The 13347-nt window shown below is 34.4% G+C and overlaps 1 long non-coding RNA gene across 1 annotated transcript; it reads left to right on the top strand.

Moving 5' to 3' along the window:
- Positions 1-6494: 6494 nt before the first annotated feature.
- LOC104084424 lies at positions 6495-13143 on the top strand. Its single transcript, XR_683611.1, has 4 exons — positions 6495-6623; positions 7394-7476; positions 9122-9239; positions 12595-13143. It is a non-coding gene; the product is annotated as an uncharacterized LOC104084424 (long non-coding RNA).
- The last annotated feature ends 204 nt before the right edge of the window (positions 13144-13347 follow it).

Raw genomic sequence — 13347 nt, 5'->3', positions numbered from 1 at the left:
AAACTTATGATATTACTCCCTATCACAATAAATGTTTAAAGTTTACCCAAAGATCAATATCCATACGTAGGCATAATATTATCATATGAATAGAGTCGTTGAATTGATCATATGGGATCAAGTCATAACTTGTTTAAGCATCTGTATGACTGAAGCTGTATGGACTGATAGCCTTTGCAATTATCATTTCAGAGCTCTTTCATTTTGCTGGTTTTGCTTTTTTTTGTTTTAAGCCTTCTGTTGCAGAATGACCTTTCACATGCTGTTAAGTTTTCCTCTTCTGGTTTTTTGAAATCTGCTTACTCGTCCCTGTTGTTGCATTGAGTTCTCATGCTGTTTAACTAAATTGGATTGTGAGGTGAACACAAATGTCTAGCAGCTATTACAGTAATGAATTTAAACATAAACATTGCAATATGTACCAGACAAAAGCAAAATAAGCTTAATTTCAATAGCCATTTGACATTGCAGGATTCATTATGTAGAATTCCACTATATAGAAAGAAGAGTGTATTCATGGAACAAGCTGGAATAATTTAATAATTGAATAGCTGGATGCTGTTAAGAGGGATTTTCTGATTGCTGTAGGTGGGGATACCCTTGCTAGTATGTTTTTCTCTATAACTCTCTTTTTGTTTAGAAAACTTATTTGAATTTATAATATTGCATGCAATATTACCAAACTTCAAATATTTAGGCATTACAAATTAGACAACTTTCCCCTGTGCAAAGGATTGGAATATCAGCAATATGATGATTTTATTGTTTGGTTGGGTTAAAGAATTTTTAAAGAGTTTTTAGTTTTACTTCTATAATTTTATGGTGTAAAGTTGTTCTTAATGAAAACATATTCTCATATAAATGCATCAGATTTGGAGTTTTGGCTTTCAGAAGTATTACAAGTGTTAGCAGCACTGCAAGTAATAGGTATCAAAGTTGCAAGTGTGCACTTTCAATCCACTTTCCCCAGTCATGTCTGGAACTCCAGAAAAAGGTATTGCAGAAAAAGTTGAGGTGAAGTATGTACGGCATTAATCTAGAATTTCCTCGTGTGGACTAATGAAGAGAGACAAACAGCTATGTCAGAAGAGGGAGACATCCTCAGCCCTTAGAAAGTTGAACTTGCGATTGCATATAATTTTAAGCAGAAAGAGAGTTCTTTCTCCACTACATTTTTTTTTCAACCAGTGACCTACAACTCCGAAGGCAGTAATAAGGGAACTGAAGTAAAGCTTTCAACTAAAGCCAAGGAAATAAAATTCTTCAACTTTCTAACAAGTGGAGTTGTTGAGGGTTTTTTTTTTTCTGAAAGCTGCTTTGTAAATTCTTATGCATATTACACAGGTATTTCATTATTATCAGTTATATTTTCCCTTTCTTTTGCAGTAAGTGGTTCTGGCATATTTTCAAATGAAATAAGGAGCTGCCAGCTTCAAAAGATGGGGAAAAACTTTGGTGTGCAACATAGCACAATACTGATAATCTCTGTAAAGTAAATATCACAGTAGTATTTCAACTATGCAGCTTAAGTGATGCACGCTTACTGTGAAGTTTTACCTAACTCTTGAACTGGTTTTGTCTTATTCCAGCTGTTGCATGCATGTTGTTCACAGCTATGCAGCAATTCATGCAACTTCTGCATGTAGTTTTTTGGAATAACTTTCAGTTTTTCTAGGATGTATATGTGTATTTAATCTATCAGAAAGCAGTCATTCATGTGTTGACCTCAATATTAAGGTAGATGATGGTACAGAAGAATTTAGATGCAAGTCTGAGATAGAGACTACAATTCAGATGCTATGTTTTACCAGAAGAGGTGCCTACATAGTCAACAGGTACAGAGAATATATGTCTAAAACAAAACAACTCCTTGTTGTATTTTCTAACTCTGTTAGATTTGGGGGGTTTTTTTGACAAGTCGATTCACACTTCACAAGTGTCTTCAGTTACTGTTTTGGTGAATGTATTAAAGCTTCTGATAAATGCATTATTTTGCAAATTAGAGGAAAATATAGCAACTGGAAGAAATAATGACATAACATTTTTATTCATGAAAATACATTTAGCTATTCAGTCCTCTAATATATTGAATTTGGGGGACTTTCAAAAACCTAAATATTATTACTGTATTTTGAATTAATCTGAATGGCTTTAACGGACTACTTAAATGCAAATGATATTTTGTCAAGAAAAGGGTAATACAAAAAATTAAAAGAATGGTGCTTCAGGAGACCACAGGTTTGAAATCGGAGTTTCCATTAGTCTTTCAACTCTGTGTAGTGATCTTGTATGTTCTGCTCTATTATTCCACAAAATAAACTTATTTAAACTGACTGAACAATATCAATATTGTGAATCTATTTATGTAGGTTCAACTAGACTGTTCATAAATCCAGTATCACACATTATCAGTTCCGTTTAAAGAAACAATAAAAAGCATTGCTTCTACATGTAAATTCAATCACCTTCCCTTCATGAAGTTAAATTGGCTTCATTTAAGCACTTATGCTGCTTAGGTGCAGTCACCCTGAAATAAGCTGTTGAGGACATTGCAATTTAACCCAGGGCATATTGCGCTACTTTTAAGCTTTCAGCAACTTTACATCAGTATAATGGAAACAGAAGGGAAATGCCTTAATTCAGATATAAAAGAACAAGTACGGTATGTGTCATAGACAACATATCATTCTGTTTTTCAGACAAGACTTTCAAAAGGTTAATGATATGTATTGCTTTAAATTTTATATGCCAGACTTCAAAAATAAGGAGATTGATTCAGAGACGTTCTGAATGATTTCTGAATATCAAACTGCAAAATCTTGTAAGGTTTGGCTGCCCAACTTCATTACCTATTTCTTAAAAATTTGGTCTCTGACAGGCTGAAACCAGTGAAGACCATGTCTTAAAATGTTGAGGTTTTTTACTCTGCCCAAGGTTTTTGAAGCAATAAACTTAGTGACTTACGATTTAAAAGAAAAATATAAACACCAACACCTATACCAATACCATAGCCCATGATATCTGGGTGCTTCCAAATAACTTTTTTGAAACAAGAAGCATAAGGCAAAAGACATAGTGTTGAATAGTCTTTAAAGTAGTATTAAAAAGTAATAATGTACAGCATGAACAAAAGTTTTTTTAATTCTTGTTTATAGTAACAGTTCTACTGATGAAGCAAAACAAACTGAAGCAACAGCGACTTTCTCCATCTTGGTTGCATAGACTTCTAAAAGCTTAAAGAACAATCTTAGTATTAAATCCCACCTTCCTGCTTGAAGATGGAATTATATTTTCAAATCTTCTTGGAACCAGTAGAAAACTGTTTACAATAGTTTTACAACAGAGCAAATAGCTAGAGTTGCTATTTAAACTAAATTTGAAATATTTTCATAAGTAAATTAATTACCGGTGACTGAAAACTTCAGAAATGACAATAAACTGTTAACAGTACTCTCTGTGATTTCTCTTTATTTTTAATCTTTGTTCAAGGTTTTTATGTTTCTCAGATGAACACTTGTCATTCTTAATTACTTGTTTGCAATTCTAAGTGGAACATTTGAGTAACCATCATACTCTTACAGAATTTATGATAGATATAGATGGAGTTAAGCAAGAAATAGTCTCAAAGATCTTATATTTGTAGTCAGCTTTAAAGTAAACTAGAACCTTCGATACGCTATCATCCCAAGTCCTGCATAGCTAGTATCTCCCAATTTTAAAGGCAAATAAAAAAAAAGGTATGTGCACATTTTCTGCCTGCTACGTAGGAAAAAACATTCCTTTCTGACCTTTGCAAATGATCTATTTACATCCTGAAGCATAAGATTTCATTATCCTTATCTTAGTAGGTATAAGAACCAGTGTTAGTAGCCATGAAATTATTCAATCCTTTTAAGAATTCTAGCTGCAGTATCTGACTCTCAAACCTCTTTAAGGCTGACTGCACACTGTGTATGACATTTTCTTTTATTTCCTTTAATTTAGTTGACATTCATTTCATTTGTATGATGAAAGAAAAAAGGAAGATCTCAGTTGCAGTCTCCTCATAATCCTAAATATTTCACTCAAAAGTCATTCTAAAAGCTTTTTAATGTTAAATATTACAGCAGCACCTTGTTCTTTTGGGAAAAGTCCTTCAGAATTCAGCATTAGTGAAGCAAATTTTTAAAGAAAATTCTTTATTATGTTCTAGCATGATCATGTAATATATACCTTGTTTGTTTTTATAACTAAGTCAAATTTAATAAACCTACCTTTGTTCCTTGCTACTTTTATATTGGTAACCAGTGCATTCAGATATTATGTGCTTCCTCTAATTTGAGAATTACTCAAATTTAGATTTGGAAATTGAGATCTAGAGATTGAACAATTTAGCCAAGATAATGTAAGGGAAGTCAGTGACAAAGCAGGGACAGACTCAAGACTCAAGTCCTAAACTGTTATCTCAACTTACTAGAAAAATCCCTGTTCTTAAAGAGAAAAGCTGCTCAGCTAATGCTGTCTGCCACAGATTCCATAATCTAGGAATTCACCTAACAATGTACCCAGTACACCTTGCCCTCACAACAGAGGACTGGAAGTACAAATCCTATTTAAATGTCTACTTGCTCATCACATGGTTCTGCATGGGGGAAAAGTAAATCTAAAATATGCCTAATCTTTAGAACAGTTATTGTGTCTTTTTGCTAATAGCTTTTTAGCTTAACAAAAAGGTAACTGCATGAACCTGATTTTTCAGATCTCATCTAAGTGCATTTAGTTGACATTTACCTTGCCTTTTTAAATAAAATTATCATAGCTCTAAAACTACAATAATACAGAATATTTATCTCATGATTAAACAGGCCTGTTTCAAAACGTGCCTGACAGCATATGGCAAGCTTCTTCCTAAAAAGCTGGTGGAGGGCGGGGAGGCTCAGAAAAATAGAACCATGAAGTAATCATTGTATTGAATAGGGGTTCAAAATTATCATCATGCAATATATGAAGTAGTTTGTCCCCCATAAGAGGATACAAAAGCTGAAGAGCTGCTTCTGAAAGTAGGTGTCATATCTTGGTACTCCCTTGGTGTAAGAGCTTTTATAATACTCTTGTACAGTCACGTTCCAGAGACTTCCCACTGGAATCACTGCTGCTTTATAGTGGCAAATGCATGCTTGCACTTACCGGACTATCTCCAGGAGCCAAGAATGGGAGTTTGTTTCTGTTTTTTCTTGAAAGGATGTTTGGCTTTGCTAAAGAAGTTGTGGTTGTTGCTTTGGAGTTTTTCCTCCCCCTCTGTTCACCGCAACTGTGCAAGATGCAGTGCAACTAGTATAGCCAACAGCCAGTTGTCTGAAGCAAAATACTAACTTTCAGAATCGAGCCTTGGAAGAAAGTGTGGAGAGGTAGAAAGGAGTTGGCTGTAAATTAATTACAAAATGTGAATCCATGTTCTTTAATTCACATTCTGTTATGTTTTGTCGTTTAACTTGTAATTTCCAATTTCAGGCATAATCTGTCAGGTGTCAAAGCAGAGAAAAATCCGACACTTAAAAAATATGACTCTAAGTCATATCTTCGTGAAAAACTGTCTCTACTGATCATGTAAACCTACTTGTGGTTGTCAAGTATCCCTTGAACTCATTTCTATTAATCTGGTGAAGGGCTGAATTCACTGCGGTGCTTATGAGGTGCTGATATTTTTTTGTGGAACCAGATCACTTGCTAAGAGGCTTTCTAGAGAATGAACAAAGAATCTACATAGGATGTGAATCAGTTTGCCAGAAATTAAAAGATTACAAGATTTTTATTTAAATGGAATAGTCAGATACTTTGGAAATGGGATGTTAGTGAACCTGTTGATAGCTGCAACACTTGTCTGTTTCCCTACTGCCTTTTCAGGAAACAAAGAATGTTTTTTTTCCCCTACATTCTCTCCTTTAATTATTTGTAATTACATGCTCTTACTAGGACCTAACTTGCAACCACTGTAACCCTGTTGTCATTAAATCAATTTATTATTTCAGAATTTGTTCATGAGAATTTACTTAGCTAATTCTGTGACACAAGAAAAAACAGTAGTTACTGATTAACACTAATAAGAATTAAAGTGAACCTTCACATGTTGAGTCTGAGCTTGTAAATTAATGAGGCAAAAGACTTGGCACTACTTATATCAAAATAAATGCAGATAGCTGATTTCCTCTCAATTTGTAACAAATAGTAGAGATTCAGTTTAACATAGAAATGGTTCTCAAAAGAATCATTTTACTTAAAAATCTAAAGCATTTAGGCTATTCTCCAAGTGAGTGCCCACAAGTAGTTGGAAATGTGGGATTGTGCCTTTAAGAATTAAATAATCATACGGTTAGTTAAAGTTTTCTAAACATTTTTATTACTGACTCTGAAATGTATATTCATGTAGAAAGTTGGTGGGTTTGGGGTTGGTTGTTTTTTTGTTTGTTTGGTTTGTTTTCAAAAATACTTACTTGAGCTTCTTTTCTAATTTTATTTCAGCTGGACAGCTTAGCCAGTCAGCACATTTTGCTCTCCAGTTGCCATACAATGTGCTAGGTTTGGGACGTAGTGCTAATTTCCTCGACCATTTGTACGTTGGCATTCCTCGTCCTTTAGGAGAAAAGGTTAGTTGAGATTTAAGATTGTCAAGCTAATATTTCTGGTGTTACTTTTCCTAATAGAGCTTGGATGGAAATACTATTAGGGACACTTTTTTTTTTCCCGGAAGCAAGAATATCAAAGAAGTAAGTTTGAATACAGAAAAGTTTGCCAAAAAGAACCTTGCATGCCTGTTTTTTGGGGGGTGTATAAGCTCTGAAGCTAACTCTAAGACCAAAAGATGACTGAAGTTGTCTATAAATGTTAGCGCAGGTATATGCCTCAGTGATAAAAACCATGATCAGTATGATGGGAAGTGGAGATTACCATGATTATCTAATCTTCAGATGAAACATAAAAGTAGGGTCCTGACCATTTTCAGTCTTCAAAGATCTGATGGTACTACTTTAAAAAGTGAGGTATTCGAATGGGCATACTGGCCAAATTCTGATTTGGCTAATTGCTTTGCCTGCCTCCTTTGTAGAATCGGTGCTTTTCTCCTTTCCCTATTACATTGTTGCTTTATACTTTTCAAGCAGATGCTGTGTTTCATATCAGCAATAGTTATTTTGCTTTTTACTTTTTTTTGGTTTTTTTGGTTTTTGTTTTTTTTAAAAGCACTTTGGAGCTTTCAGAATAAAGGTTTTATACAAACGTAAGGGAATAATCACATTTAAAATAAAAAAAAGAGCAACTGTTTTTTTGTTTCTCTTTTTGTATGTTTCAACAGAGAATTTCTTTGCTTTTAAGTGTGTTGGTTTGTAAGGAATTGACATGGCCTTTGTTTTTCTTTCAGTCCATAAGAAAACAAGAATGGACAGCTATCATACCAAACTCCCAGCTTATAGTCATCCCCTATCCTCATAATGTTCCTCGAAGGTAACTTCACAAAATTACATTTCTAGAGAGTTTAAATTAGCCATTATGTGTAGGTTTAAAAATAGTCACTTCTGTAGAAAGTAAATTTAAGAACCGTTGGGACGGGGGGGGTGTCAGTTCTGTAGATGTAGTTGCCTCTGTGACTAGGCAGAATACTTCTCAAGTATTTACACAGGCTCTTAGTGCCCATAAACAATCAAAATCCATTACCAGCTCATACAAACAATCGAAATGTATTACCAGCTCAACGCCTGTAAATAATAACATATACGCTAGATTTACCAACATTCTTTTTGACAAATTGCAAGCATGGTAATGATTGAAGCACGCATTTTTGTTTCACCAAACATGCAATTTCTGTCTAGTTGCATATAAAAGCTTTAGTTCAGCCCTTCTGAATGCAGTTATCTGTTGCCACAGGTATAAATGTTTTTCTTTAAGGAAGGGTGAATGGGTTGGTTATACAAGAGCTTGAATATTGAATTCACTTTGCAATTAAAATGTTTATCCCAGAAAGAGAGCATGTTTCTCTCTTTGCTATTAGAGAAAACATTAGTCACATATTCCAGCTGGTTTTTGCCGCTTGATCTACTAGTGAGGTCAGTTGCATTTATCATGCAGAAATGATTCTTACATCAGTTTCAGCAGTTAATTTTACTATAGGACAAATAACAGTTGAGAAGTGATGTGCCACTGGAGTTGCTAATTAACAACCACAGGAATAACATCTGCCAGATGAAGAAAATTTACTTATAGTCTTGAGATATTTAAAGGTATGTGTTAGGCAGAAATTTTTCTGTTGTGTTATCCTTAAACTATTTTTGCTTTCCTATAAAGTAAGTTTATGGACACTGTAGAATAGTGTCCATAAAGGACAGAGGATAGAATTCCCAGAAGAAATCAGATTTCATAATACACACTTCTTACATTTATAATTTTTTTAACATAGATATGTTGTTTCCTGAGAGGCCTCAGTGCTGCCTTAACATAGAGCCTCCTGCTGACACCTTTCCCATGATAGGAAGCCTGGAATACAAAAAGGGTGTTAACTGAGCCTCAGGACCCCACAACATTCGAGCGATGTCTTCCAGAAGCCCTTAAAGTGCTTAATTTTGTTGCTCTCCAGCATTCTCCTGCCATAATCAACTGGTTCTGTTGCCTACAACTGCAGTCATCCCTGGGTAAACTTCAGACTGAGAGATGCCTAACCAGCTGGACCCCATGAGCCTGTCCAAGAGGAGCTTCTCATGTAGAGGAAACAATCTATCTTACAGGCTTCTCCACCTCCCCAAGCCCCAGAGAGTTTTGTGGAAGGTTTTCCTATACATTTTACTTTGTCCTGGTCAGGGGCAGGAGATAAATCTCCTAATGAGAAGCAAATCAGTCCCTGAGGATATCCATTCCTGGAAAGTTAAACAGAAACTTAATTTAGACATGGCATTACCTGGAAGTAATTATATTAAGCTATATATTTCCAAATAAAGACCATTAAGCTTCAGTCTCTAAGTATAGCCACTAGTTTCTGTACACCAAGCTGTTACGTGTCTTACACTAGCAGGCTCTTTTCATCTTCATAAGTTAAATCTGTTTTCTGCTTCCTAATGAAAGGTATTCATGTTTCCTTGTATTTTCTTCTTTTGTATAGCTGGAGTGCCAAGCTGTATCTGACCCCAAGTAACATTGTGCTGCTAACAGCTATAGCCTTAATTGGTGTCTGCGTTTTCATCCTGGCAATAATTGGCATATTACACTGGCAAGAAAAGGTAAGCTTAATTAACTAGATTTTTTTCTGTATTTTCTATACTATTTAACACTTCCTAATATTTTACAGTCTTGTACATCGGTTTTTTTGAGAGTAGTTTTCTACAGTATAATTTCTAACACAGATTGCATTAATTCCCAAAAGGTGTTTATTATTAATTCAGTATTTACTGCAAGCTTAAAAATTGGCATTGCTTTTATTTAAGCTCTAAGATACTTAAAAAAGGAAATGAAGAGTAGCATGGACAAGCTTTTGCCATTAAGCTGTTATTCCTAACTAAATGAGACGTTTTTGTTTCATATCTAAGCTTTCTATTTTGCAGAGTTTTAAGGAGTACTGTTTTGGAAAATGGAACATAAACTCAGTTTACTTATCTTGAGTTCTGCTGGTAATCTAAAAATAAGGAAAACATCTCTTTTTCTGTATCTATCCTGGCTGATTGCACTGACATTAGCATTCAAGACTGTATAGGAAGTCAATCATGTGCATATTGGCTGCTTTGCTCTGTGTGTCGGAATTATACATGCGGTGTATAGAAATCCATTGATTTGAAGAAGCATTTTGAAAGAGGTCTTTCATGTCACAAAAGAAATGCGTTCCCATTTTTCTTAACTACGCTCAGCTCACAATCATATCCAACTGGCAGGATTGCCAATAAATGCTACTACATACGCAAACCATAATCTTAGCTGTCAAATAAAATTACTTCACATTCTGACATGGTAGAACTGTGTGTTATTTTGTGCTTGTGGAAATAAAATGACCTTGTTAAACATTCAGATGGCCTTCGCGCATGCTTCATATTTAAATAAAACACAGAAAGCAAAGAAATACAAAGTTTATGATGACTGTCCTTAGCATGTTCTACTGTACCGAGAAAGCATTGCTAACTGGTAGCTAGGACTATGCACTGGCTGGGTTTAACTCTGTCTCCAACACATCTTAAGCAACAAGAGTAGCAGAAAAAATTCTTGGACTTTGAGTTGCAGAAGGATTAACTATGTATAATTCCATCTGGAGAAATGGAGATTTAATGTCAACGTTTAAAACAATTCTTTGTATAATAATCCATGTAATGTAAAGAAGCACTCAGCCCAGAGCGAGTGCTTTCTGAGCCATTTTAAACCCCATTAGGTATATTTGAATGAAGTGGTGTATTGGTTATATTATAAACTCATTTCCAACAGCTGCATCTTGCTGAAAATAGGCACAAATATTTGTGTATGTATTTTCAGACTACTGTATAAACATTTGTTAATTCCTATAATTTTCCTATGCCCTCCTATTGATTTTTACCTTCCCAATTTTTAGAAGAAATGGTTGAGGTACAGAACAAATAAGAATCTTGACCAAGGCTGTATTGTGCATCACTAACATGACTGGGAGTTAAACTCCAAAGTTCCTTGTTTCCAAGCTTGTTCTTGGTTTACTGCCTTTTTCAGTAATCCTCTCCTAAAAATACTGTTCTGCCTAAATGCTGTTTTCCCTTACAGACTCTAGAGTACCTATAGCAAAGAAAAGAGGGGGAAATGTACTGGCAGTTACAATCTCTTCTTTTCCCCAGAGGATGTATCTGTCTGTAAGCTGCAGTGTTTTATTCAGCAGTTAAAATAAACCATGTACTTCGACCTCTGCAGATAAGTAGTAGTAGAAGCCCTTTGTCTACAGTAGTTCTTATACACTCATGTGCCAGCCAGGTATTGTATTGTTTAAATAACTGTAGGATTTAGGGATAGTATATTGCTCTGTCATGCCATAGAAACTTTGGCTCCATCAAAAAAAAAAAAGCTTTTAAACCTCAGTTACTATTTTTTTGTTTTGATACATCAAATGAAAGAGAAATTGAGGAATAATTTACACCATTATTCATCTTCCAACAATATAGTCTGCTACATTAGCTAAGGACCTTGATATTCCTGTATTCTGATTCTTTATAACTTGCTTTGTGGTCTTGAGGCTAGTCATGTGAACGCTACACATTGATGATAACACTGCTAGAGAAGTTTTGATGGATTCATCAGAGTATCAGTTACTGTCAAATTTGAAGTAGTAATTTCTTCAGGAAGCATACAAGAAATGGAGTGAAAATGGCTTTCTAAGTGAGACTATAAAATTTTGTATAATGTGACAAACATTTCAATGTAGGAAAGAGTATGCCACTCCCTTGTTCCCACCCATTTTTGACATTCAAAATACTACTGATATTGATAAAGTCCCTGCCAAAAAGCCAGACTCTGATATATCTTAAACTCCACTGACAGCTCTGCTGCTGCCACAAAATGCAGTAAAATCCATAGTTAGTCCAATGGAGTTGCTATCATACATAAACATTGTGTGATGAAGAAATCTTTGGCCGCGAGCCAGAGCAGATGACAAACTTTCACAGCAGAACACATGCACCAATTTCTACCAAAATTGTCATGTATATTTATCAACTGAAATACAAATCTGAAGCCCACACAGCAGCATACTGTAAAGGCTTTTCTTCATTTTACTCATTAAAAAAAAAAAAGTTAGGTATAAGCAAGCTAAAAAGCATTTAAATCCGTTTTGCTAAATTCTCTTATGCTAGGATTTACCATGTCTGTCTGTCATGACAAAAACACTGTTTCCTAGAAAAGTTCACACTATGTGTTCAAAAATCCTTTAAGCGCTTTCATACTCCTTTACTTCTTTAGAATACAAGAGGAGGCTTGTGGGAGAGGACATGTTTTTACACATTACATGAATTATGGGGACAATTTAAATATGCTTCTTTTTTCCAAGCACCATTCAAACTACTCTTTGAGCAGATCAATGTGTGTTCTGCATAAATAAGCAGGGAAATGCATACTATCTCACATTTTCGTAATACGAACAAAAACATGGAACATTTTTAGCCTACTTGGTGCTGTTAGTTGTTGATTGAACTGCCATCTTTGTCTAAATTTGTATTTAACAGAATTTTTTAAAAAGAATCTCATTTTAAGTGTAACATAGATGACATTTATAGTTAATCCAGAGTAATTTCATCTCGTATTTATAATGCAGACTAAATAAATGCATACTAGGAAACGTTCTTGGGTTTTGAAATATTCCTTTTAAAAAGGCATTATTAAAAATAATACAAAATAATGGGTCATAAATACTAAAACAGCTGAGCATTAACAGCTGAAGCCAATTTTGAGCAGATTATTGCTATTTCAAACTGACATAATTTAAAAGCTAATTATTGGGGTCTTTTACTAAGCTTTTTTGCCTATTGTCAAATGAGTGACTTGGAAAAAATCAACCATTCTCTGACATTTGACAACTCATTTCTGTAACAGTATTGCTGTAGATCCCACAAAGTGTTTTTTTTTATTATTATTTTTCAGAAAGCAGATGACAGAGAGAAGCGACAGGAGGCTCATCGGTTCCATTTTGATGCTATGTGACATGCCTTAACATTTTTGAAGGAGCTGCTACTCATTTGCTTAATCGAAATACTAAATTCTGATTTGTAAAATTATTACCGTGAAAATACTGCTGGTGTGCTGTTTGTAAATGTTGCGTTATTTGGTATTTATTTGGAAAGTATTAAAATTAGACCTGAATGTCTCACAAGGCCTTTCAGTTAACAGACTGTATATAATAGCATTTGGTCTTTATTTAACAGAACTGTAAATTTATTTTTCTTAGTAAAAGGATGAAATTGCATGCACCGTTGTTTACGTACCACCAATTCTTTAGTAATGTTTGATAGAAAGAAAGCTGTGTAAATAAAGCTTAGCATTTTAGTGAGCAGAATACTTTGTACCACTTGATTTGGTCTTGTCATTTATACATTCCTGCAAAATAATCTGCATTTCTGAAAATGAAGCTTGAGCAATTTCTCAGATGACTTGATCATTAATTATTTTGATTGTACTACATGGTGCTCAACCTAAAGTATTCTGTAGGTACAATAGTTAAATAACTTAGGAACTGGAGAACTAAAAGAAATCTGCAATGTTAATGCTAGTTCAGTGGCTCATCACAGGATAGATGCAGTATTTATGTGTGTTAGTTCTAAAGAGAAGACAATGCATTAAAAAATTAAAATAATGAAAATGTATCAGCATTACATAAACTGCTTTTATAATTAAACT

This window comes from Fulmarus glacialis, unplaced genomic scaffold (genome assembly GCF_000690835.1).
Source record: "Fulmarus glacialis isolate BGI_N327 unplaced genomic scaffold, ASM69083v1 scaffold10872, whole genome shotgun sequence".
NCBI lineage: Eukaryota > Metazoa > Chordata > Aves > Procellariiformes > Procellariidae > Fulmarus > Fulmarus glacialis.
The sequence above is the reverse complement of the archived record's forward strand: the minus strand, read 5'-3'. Positions and strand labels throughout refer to the sequence as shown.